The sequence below is a fragment of the Carassius auratus genome, chromosome 16 (assembly GCF_003368295.1).
Source record: "Carassius auratus strain Wakin chromosome 16, ASM336829v1, whole genome shotgun sequence".
Classification (NCBI taxonomy): domain Eukaryota; kingdom Metazoa; phylum Chordata; class Actinopteri; order Cypriniformes; family Cyprinidae; genus Carassius; species Carassius auratus.
In genome coordinates this window covers 22,179,636-22,189,912 of record NC_039258.1, presented here as the reverse complement: position 1 = coordinate 22,189,912, position 10,277 = coordinate 22,179,636, and the positions used below count along the sequence as shown (strand labels likewise).

Here is a 10,277-nt window from a genome sequence, read left to right as displayed (position 1 = left end):
TACCGTGAGGGAAAAACCATCATCCAAAACAAACCATGGCTAACAGTCAGATTCAGCGTATATTTATGATCCAGAATCAGATCCAGAGGCTGAAATTTAACAAGAGCAGCATCAGCAACGACGTCTCTATGTGGTATGCACTGAAACTGTATTTATTTGCTTAGCGGTTTTGGAAAATGACTAAGTTCCACTTTATGTCGTCTTTTTTTTTTTTTTTTTTTTTTTTAAGCTGTACATGTGGAAAGTGCAGTTTGATGACAACATCGCATGTTGTTTACTTGATGTGCTTACGCGCCGATAGCTAAGTTAACAACACAGAGATATTTGAAGCAGTTTTACTCACCGCCTGCGTTTCCAACACACGATCGTGACCCTTTTTCGTTGGGACTGCATTATCCTTAAGGAATAAACGATGTGCAAATCCGGCGTCAAACTGGGCCTTGTTTGTAAAACAAGCATCTTCGAAATGCAGGAAACAAACACAAACACTTGCACAACTCTGTTGATGCTCTGTAAAAATAAACTCCATCCACTGATCCCTTAATGCTGTTTTTTTTGGTAATCTGTGCAGGGTTGTCTTGCCCTGGCAACCAAAAACACACTTCTTTTGTGACATTTCGCGACGCTCTCGCTCTGATCAGTGAATCGCTCTGTTGTGCTCTCAGTGCTCTGCTATACGGGAGCGCGCTCTTCCGGGAGAAGTGCCTCAGGACCCATATAAGGAAATTCCACTCCATCTAACGTCACACAGAGCCATACTCGAAAAAAACTTTCCGAAACTTGTGACAAACCGGTAGATGTATTTTTGGAACAAAAATACTCCTTCAAACGTACAACTTAATTTTTGAAACTTTGTCCATGTTTAGCATGGGAATCCAACTCTTTAACAGTGTAAAAAACACCCCCCCTTTAAGAATGTAGCCGAAATTTCAATGGTTCGGCTCTGGGGGTGATCTCTGTGAATCCGTCAATCAGGCAAGTACATTGAGAACCACTGAACCAGTGTCTATGAGTGTTTTTATAGTCTATGAGTTTACCTGATCTCGGATCAGTTTCATCAATATTTTGACATTTTAATGAGACATCTGAGAAATTAAAAGGATGTGAAGTAGTTAATAATCTCTAACTGGCCTCTTTATAAACATATAAAGCAAGCCCTGCTAATGAATATAAAACATTTTTAAAACTACATACTATACAGGCATTTCATATTTAATGGTATTTTATTATTTTTATTGCATTTAATGTATTTAACTTTCAATAAAATGTGCTTATGAAGCGGTGTAAGCATGGTTTAGCCTGAAGTGTTTTATTTGTTTGCATGTACACAGTTTTGACCAGCAGGCGTCACTAGCGATCAGTAGGCGTTTCAAAACCAGTGATGCCAAGTCCGCTTGTTATACACAGGCGGCAAGGAACTCAACCGGAAGTTGAAGTCGGACGCGTGCCGCCATCTTGTAGCAGAACTTCACTTGAGTTAACATCCCATTGACTCCCATTCATTTTGGCGTCACTTTGACAGCGAATAACTTTACATCTGAGGCGTTTAAAGACTCTGTTTGTCCATTATTTATTTCTAAAGATACAAGACAATGTATAAAGTGCTCCATTACCTTCTTTGTTACATTATGGCCCCGTAGAAACAGTTTTTGTAAAAATAGGCTTACGATTGCGTCATAACCACTCGACTCTCTGTCGCATTACCGTACCAAGGGGCAAGGAACTCGACCGGAAGTTGAAGTCGGACGCGTGCCGCCATCTTTTAGCAGAACTTCACTTGCGTTAGCATTCCCATTGACTCCCATTCATTTTGGCATCACTTTGACAGCGAATAACTTTACATCTGAGGCGTTTAAAGACTCTGTTTGTCCATTATTTATTTCTAAAGATACACGACAATGTATAGACCCTTTTACAGTTGGTAAACAAGGTGACGTATTTGTGTGGGCGGGGCTTAGCTGGAGGCAGAAAGATTCCCCTCAACACTTGAACAAATGGTAGCTAGCAAGTTTTCTTAGCTTGTTTTTTTAACAATGGCTGGAGAAAATCTGAATATATCTGCTTTATCTGAATATTTAAGGTGACTCACTGTCCGGGACCGCGATAATTATTTGAAAAAGTTAACTTTAACGGACGGAACCAGATTGGTCGACCCGTACACAATCACTCATTGGATGGACGATCTGACAGGATTACCTCCGATTGAGTGGCCTGACATCTACACTTACCTGATAGAGAAACCGAGCATGTATAGTAAAGAGAAACTGAGGGTGTATAAATCCTTAGATTAAATAAAGAGTGACATTACAGTAAAATTATTATTAAGATGTAAATAGTTTCTAGAAATAAAAATTCTGAAGACTGCAAATTAATTATAAACTTTCTGTATTTATTCTTTCTTACCATGTTCTTAAATTCCGGTCACAATTAATCACAACAATGTATATAAAATGTTCTCCGTCGATTCTGGCAACCAACAACACGACGACATTTTAAGCTCCTTGAGTAGCCGACCCTGTGTTGGTTTGTATTAGCCGCCTCCAGTTTTCCGTTTGTTTTGCCTCCAGCTAGCGCCGTGACGTACCTCTGACGTCCGCGCAAAAGGGGTCTATAAAGGGCTCCATTACCTTCTATGTTACATTATGGCCCCGTATAAACAGTTTTTGTAAAAAATAGGCTAATGATTGCGTCATAACCACTCGACTCTCTGTCGCATTACCGTACAGACAGGAGGAGAAGCTCGCAGGCAATTAACTTAATATGGCTTACTGGCGTTACATTTTAAAATACTATACAAAATAATTAATCAGAATACTTACTCCTGCTCACTCACGACAAAGAACTCCCCGCTCAAGCTCGCCGTCTCTGCAAGATTAACGATGGCAGTTTGCACGCACAGCCACTTAGAAGATTTACATCTGGCAGACAGGTTGCTGACGTCGTCAAGCTTCGTTTGAGTCTGCGCGTCAGAAACGGAAGTGCTAAAAAACGCTAAAACTGGGCTTCACTTGTCTCAGTTGAGTTCCAATGGGGTCGCTGTGTCCATTTCTTTTACTGTCTATGTACCGTACAGACAGGAGGAGAAGCTCGCAGGCAATTAACTTAATATGGCGTACTGGCGTTACATTTTAAAATACTATACAAATAGGGCTGGGTATTGTTCAAAATCTTTCGATCCGGTGCCAATTTCGATACCTCAGTTTCGATACCGGTTCCTAACGATCCTTCACACTCAGGATAACATTATTAATACAACTGGTTGTGCTTTTTGGATAGGGGTGCGCCATTTAGGGGCAGACTGGGACCAAAAAGTGGCCCTGGACTTTCTGGCCCACAGCAGCCCACCACATCATAACGCAAACGCTCCTGTTTTGATGTAATTTATTAATTTAATATTTAAGTAAACAGTTTTGGGGATTTTAACCAATATGGCAACTGATCCTTCGTAAAAAAAAAAAAAAAAAAAAAAGAACAACAGCTGTTCATTTAGCGACTCCTAGTCAGCTATATTTGCTCATCAAGACACAAACATTATTCTAGAACTCACACTTTGCATTCAGTTATCAGGTCCATACAAATCATGCATGAAATTGAAGTTTATAAACTCAAACGATAGCTTTATGTGCTTTACAGATGAACTTGAAGTCTTTATTCATTCGAGATGTTCAATAATAGATAATCTTTTAAATCTTTTAAAATAATTATTTTGTTTAACGAAACCAGTGTGGAAACCAGTATTTCACAAAGAGGTGCAGGGCTCGCAAAATCGCTAGCCCCACGTCCCGAGGCTATTGTGTTTTCCAGTCCGATGGGCTATCGTGAATAGTGATGTAAAATTCCTAACTTGCTTCGCGTTGTTCACTCGCTTGAAGGGGTGAAACGTTATCATAGCTGATCGTTTGCACTCGTTTCTAAATATTGCTGATTCAAGCGTTTTAAACAATTCGCGCGCGTTGAGCTTGCGCTCACTCATTCAAAGCATGCGCTACGAGCAGCATTTCAGACAATGCGCGTACAGAATGAATTCATCTTTCGCGTTTCGTAGCTTCTGAATGAACACATACACACAATTATATCAAAGTAATTGTCTCTGCAAGTATTCTCGTAAACACAGTCAGTTATGTTTTAAGTGAACGTATACAGTGGCCTGCTGCTTAGAGAAATTCGCTGTACCGGATGAATCTGTCTCTCTCTCTGTTTTTTAAACAACGTGATAGGGGGCGTGTTTCAAGATACGCAATGGAGTAGACCAAACTAAACAGGGAGGGAGGGCAAGCCGGCTTTGGTTGCAATACTCTTATCGCATATGTTGCACTTTGCTGACTCGGCATCCACTTTTAAAAAAGTGTAGCCACACTTTAGACCTTTTGACATCGTAAAACGGAAACGTTTTGAGAAAAAACAACTACACTTGTGTTGTGTGACTACGAGTATCTTCAAAAATCCTCCCCGTCAAGTCACGTGGTGGTCGACAGCCATTCACGGCGAATTTAGGTCCTTACATGCACATACGCTACAAGCTCACACAGACACAGCCGCTTGGCAAAAAAAACAAAAACACGGCCGCTTGGTTTTTGGAACCGAAATTTGGCACCGAAAGATAAATAATTGTTCGATACTCATAGTATGACAGCAGAGTTTTTTCCCAGCCACGTCCTGCTTCTAATTGGCTCTGACCCAGTACTAGCCAATCAGAGGCAGAGCAGGGCAATCTGATTTTTTTTTTCTGGTTAGGAAAATGTCAGTCAGTGAGTGACGTAAACTTTAAATTAAACATGAAGGAAAGGATTTCCACGGCAGGATTTCATCCAACAAGATAAACATCGGGCCACGCCGCTAGCGAGAACGCGGCAGCTGTGTGAGCCGTCATAAACTGGCCATCTTTGCCAGCCTCTTGTGCCGTCCCTCAAACTCTGAAGAGTGTCTGAGGGGGAGCTCAAATGATTGCTCAGTTCAATGACGCTCGAGGTGCCTTTGCTGCAAGACAGTCAATGTTAGAGCGTGGGGGTTGAGAACGAGAGGCTTTTCGTTAAGAACCGCCAAAAGAGAAGTAAATTTGCCGAAATTAGACACGACTCGATATGCCTTCGACGAGACATAGGCTGCGGCCGAGTTCGGCGTGATCCGTTCGGCTAGAGAGGTAGTCAACACGGCATCGCTGTATAATAGCAGTCATGTCAGTGTCATGGCTGCGTTCGTGACATGTGTTGATTAAGGTTGCTTCCAGGACCTCAAAAACTCTTGGTGGAGGTCCGTGAGAAGGGTAGCGGCTCATGGGGGCGGGGGGGTGGGGGGGTGGGGGTGGCGATAGTTTATCCACCACGCGGATAGCCACATAAATAGCTCACTGAGGAAGGGGAGGCGCTTTTCTCCTGTCCACTCGGAGGGAGAGAACCGCGTATGCCGGCCAGAGCCTACTCTGAGTTCGAAGCCGCAGTTAGACAAACATAGTAGAAAAAGCAAATCTGCTCTGATTAACACGCTCGAGTGGGGGAGAGCGAGCAAGTGGAAAAACTCCAGTGCATCACTGTATTCATAGTCAAGCCGCACATATCGCCCCAAACAACACCTCGTGCGGGGCCTCGGCGACCACAGAAGCGAACGGTGGGGGTTAGACACGAGGCGACTTAAGAAATACACTACAGAGCGCGGATACCTTTATTTTTTATTTTTTTACCATAGCCGTAGGCTATCACAGAGAGAACATGTAGAGAGGATGCTAACAAATCTCTCATGAGTGCCTCTTTGTGATAAACCCATTATACGGCTCTTACCTTTCGTTGACTCATCGCGGAGGAGTTAAGGAGTTAAACACTGCTCGTAGAAACCGCTGGAGAACGCGAGATGATTCTTAGGGCACAGATGATTCGCTTCCCTGAAGGAATGAAATCTGAGCGAAATGGCGCACGGCACCCAGGTATACGATTCGTGCGCATGCGTAGAGCGGTGACAAGCGCCATTTGTCCAATAGGATTGGCGGGATTGTATAGGGCTTCAGACATTCGTCACACCGAAGGTGTTCCCATAGTGGTGACGTCACCGCAGCATTGAAGTGACCAATGAAAGGGAACTTGAACATCTCCACAAGCTGTGAGGAGGCTACAGTAGCAAAGACCTTTTCAATTAGGCCTATTGTTTATGCTTTTGGATCTGAATTTTTTCTATCAATAATCAGGCTTAATATTTTGTATTTTAGGTTCATTTTGATCACAAAGGATGCGCTGCCTGCAAATGTAATTGTGCAAGTGTAATTTGTTTATTATTTCTCATAATATTAATATCGGAGCTGTGAAAGTATACGTTTCAGCAGGGGTGGTTCTAGGGTGAGTGGAGATCCTGGGCTTAGCCCAGAAAAATACATGAATGTGACTTTTTATTTTAATAAATCAGAAAGATTTACCTTGTTTAAAATATACAAAAACAATAAAAACAAAAAAACAAATTTAAAACATTTTATTTAAAGTTTATCTCTTGTATCCTGACACATATGCTGATGTTGTGTCTCTATCTCACTTTTTTTTTGTCTCTGTCTCTGTTTTATTTTATTTTCCAATCAAGCCTGACTGGCTACACTCGTCCTGGTAGAAAAGGAATAAGAAGCAAACATTAAGCAGTGCACTGACATACTCTTACTCTACAACGATATCTGGTCAAAGGACTTTATCTCTGTGTTTATGTACACCTAAAGCCAAGTATAATTATAAACGCAGGGCTCTATACACTTATATTTTTGAAGGAGCACTTACACAGCACTTACAAATTGCATAAATAATTTTATGAGGCTAATGTATCAAATATAAAATTTGGAATACAGAAATATGAAATTATGAAAAAAAATTGTTTTTGAATGGAACTTTGCCACTAGGTGGCGGCATGCCACTGCCTTAATGAGTGAGACAGTGAGTCGGTCAGTCATTTAATCAATGGATTCGTTAGAAACGGATGATTCATTCAGAAAAAGTGTGTGTGTGCGTGTGTGTCCTAAAGACTGTGCTGCGCAACCGTTAACTGTTAGATGTTCAAAATGTAACGTTAAATCAGACACAATTTAAAACCTAAAAATAAATATAATACTATGATTAAAAGTTACAGATACCTGAAGCTGATGTATCTTGGTGTTCAAGTGTTTTGGCTGGGGGGAGGGGTTACTTCCTTTTTTGAAGAAGAAGAAGATTAATTTTGAAATATCCATTTTAATTTTCAAATAAATTGATCTAGTAAAATACTACACGCCATCAAACCGCCTGGCTCCAAAAGATCTCATTTCATTGGCTGGTTCGTACAGACGCTCATCGCTGGTTGGCCAGTTTCCATGTCAGTCAGAAGCACTAGACTCAGTGGGCGGTTTTCGTCGTGTTTGAATGACAACGCGTTACTTACTTGGGTAAATTTACAAGTACAGACACTGTGGACGTGAGAGTCGAGAGATATTTACTTAAATTCTAATATAAATTACTTTATTGGGCATGAAAACTCATTGATGGCATGGTGGTAATAAAAATATTCGGGGCTTTACTGAAAACATTCGGGGCTCCAGCCCCCTTAGCCCACCCCTAACGCTATAATAACCTTATAATAATCATTATCTCAGTGAACATATTTTTTCCAGCTCTTAAAAAAGCAACTTTGTAAAGGTTTTATTTTACAGATATCTCACCAGTCGGCGCACATTACGTCACGAAAGTAACGTTACACGACGTCATGCTACAGTCTGCAGCGCGAGCTCGATTGTGCGTGAATCGAATCTGAGTTGCTATAGCAACCTGTAAGTTCCATCTGCAGCTATAAAAATCTGAAGTCTTCTGTTTCTGATTGTTGTGTGTTTGAAGACGAGACTCTCGAGACACACTTTTATGTCTGAAGGAGTTCGGAGCATTTCTGAGTTTAGATTACTCTGAGGAGAGTTTTATTTGATTTATTTGTTTTTATTTGGTTTCAGGTGTTATTTCTTTTTCTTATCTATTATTTCTTTTCTCATTGTGAAGGAGAGATATTAAGGATATTTTCGATGGCTCACATGGGCGAAAGACAAGGTGAGTGTTTTAATTTTTCATATTTGTTGTTGGTTTGGTTTGATGTTGTATTGTTAGATTACCCTTACATTAATAACGTTGTGCAGTTTAGCAGATTTATCTCGAACACTAGTGAAACAAGCATATATTGTAGATTTTTTTATAAAAAGTGTATTATGTGTCACTTCACATGATTGTTTTCATCTCGGATGTGCATTATTTTCAATAATAATCTGACCAGAGTCAATTATTCCACTTATACCACGGTTAACAAACCTCAAGACATTGTTGAGCTGATTTATTTGAAGATATTCATTAAAAGCAGAAGAAAGTCAAACAGTGTGAAACAGTGAAGTGGTGCTCTCTCAGCTTTGGGTCGCTCCAGATCCACTGCTGCTTTAACCCAGATGGCTGCTGGTCAGGAGGCTGGGAGACCGTGTGGAGACCACATTCAGAAAGCACTGTCAACCCCGACCCGGCCTGGCTATATCTGTCCTGTGCCTTCTGAGTCGACTCAAAGGAAGAGGAAGAGACAGAGCTCGGAGGATGAAGATCCCAGACCCACCAAACGCTCTGCTGAAGGTCAGGCTGATTCTCAAGACATGGCTGAATTAAGTGTTTTGCCATTGACATGTTCATTCACTGATGATGATTACAGGAACAGTCTTGTAGTCGCCTGTTTTCTCATTTCTTGTGATCGTGTGATTGTTGCAGATGCGTATATAAAGGGCCCAATGCTGGGTCAAGGTGGATTCGGCTCTGTGTTTGCTGGGACCCGCAGCTCTGATGGATTGCCAGTAAGACATTTTCTTTCCTCCTCGATTCATTCAAACAGCCCTCATTCACGACACTCGTGACATAAACTGTATTTAATCTGTACGGAGCTTGAGGTTATTGTCATCATTAGCAGGTGTAAAATACTGTGGTTCATCTGTCTGCAGGTGGCCATCAAGTACGTGACTAAAGACGAGGAGCACGAGGACGTGGAAGTTGTAAGTTCAGTCACTTGTAGGGTTTGATACACACATAAAGCCACACTCAGGCCTCTAGCGATGACTCAAGGGTCTGCTGTCTCTGCCGCTGCAGGAAGGTCAGGGTCTGCTGCCGCTGGAGGTCGCGTTGATGACCCGAGTCAATTCAGCTCCTGTCTGTCCCAGTGTCCTGAAGCTGCTGGAGTGGTTTGACCATCCCGAACGCTACGTCATGATCCTGGAACGGCCGGATCCTTGCCAGGATCTCCACAGTTTCTGTGAGGAGAACGGCTGTCTGGATGAGAGCCAGGCCAAGAAGGTGCTGCTGCAGCTCATCGACGCTCTCAAACACTGCGAGAGCCGCGGCGTCTTCCACCGGGACGTCAAGCCACAGAACCTGCTCATTTGCACCGATACCAGCGAGATCAAGCTGCTGGACTTTGGCTGCGGACACCTCCTGAAGGACTCGCAGTATGAAGAGTTTGCAGGTTGGTCAGGAGGAGATCTCTGTGGAAGTGTGTGTTTTGGACTGGAAGCGTTTCAGCTGATCTCTTGCTCTTCTGGGGTCTCTCAGGCACTCTTTCATACGCCCCTCCGGAGTGGTTTCGTTCCCACAGCTATCGTGCCGGAGCAGCCACTGCTTGGTCGCTGGGTGTGACGCTCTACAAGCTCCTGTGCGGCTCTCTACCTTTCCAAAGCGCACGGAGGGTTCGCAGACTGCGCTTCCCGAGTCACCTGTCTGCAGGCAAGAGATGGCAAACATGCAGCTGTTCACAGTCAGAAATCAGGGCCGGAGCGAGCAGAAGTTGATGTTGTGTTGCTCAAGTACTGTGTTGTATGTGACAGACTGCCGTCAGTTGATTAGATGGTGTCTTAGAGCAGCAGCGGACGAGCGTCCCAGCTTACAGGACATTGAACAGCATCCCTGGTTACGCTCCACAGGTGGCCAATCACAGCACACTCATCTCAATGACTCCGTGTTGATTGGACAGTTGGATTGTCCTGTCAGGATCAATGTAGGTAACTGTCTGTAATTGTGAACATAGTGTGAGCAGGAGTGCAGGACACAGGAGCAGCAGAGACAGCTGGACACCTGCAGTGAGGACGAGTGGACAGCAGGCGTTTCATGTGTTTTGTAATGCTGTGCTTCACTCTGGAGCGTGACTGAGGGCTCTGTGTGGATGCTGGAGGAGCTGGACACGCAGCGCCGGCTCAAACCAGAGTCCTGATGCTACAGAGATCCGCTCCAGACTGAGCCTAAACCAGCATGAAGAGACAAAAACATCAAAACCTA

At 42.9% G+C, this 10,277-nt stretch overlaps 1 pseudogene; it reads left to right on the top strand.

Annotated features, from left to right (window-relative positions):
• The first annotated feature begins 7,974 nt into the window (after nucleotides 1-7,974).
• On the top strand, nucleotides 7,975-10,277 carry LOC113116856 (serine/threonine-protein kinase pim-1-like; annotated as a pseudogene).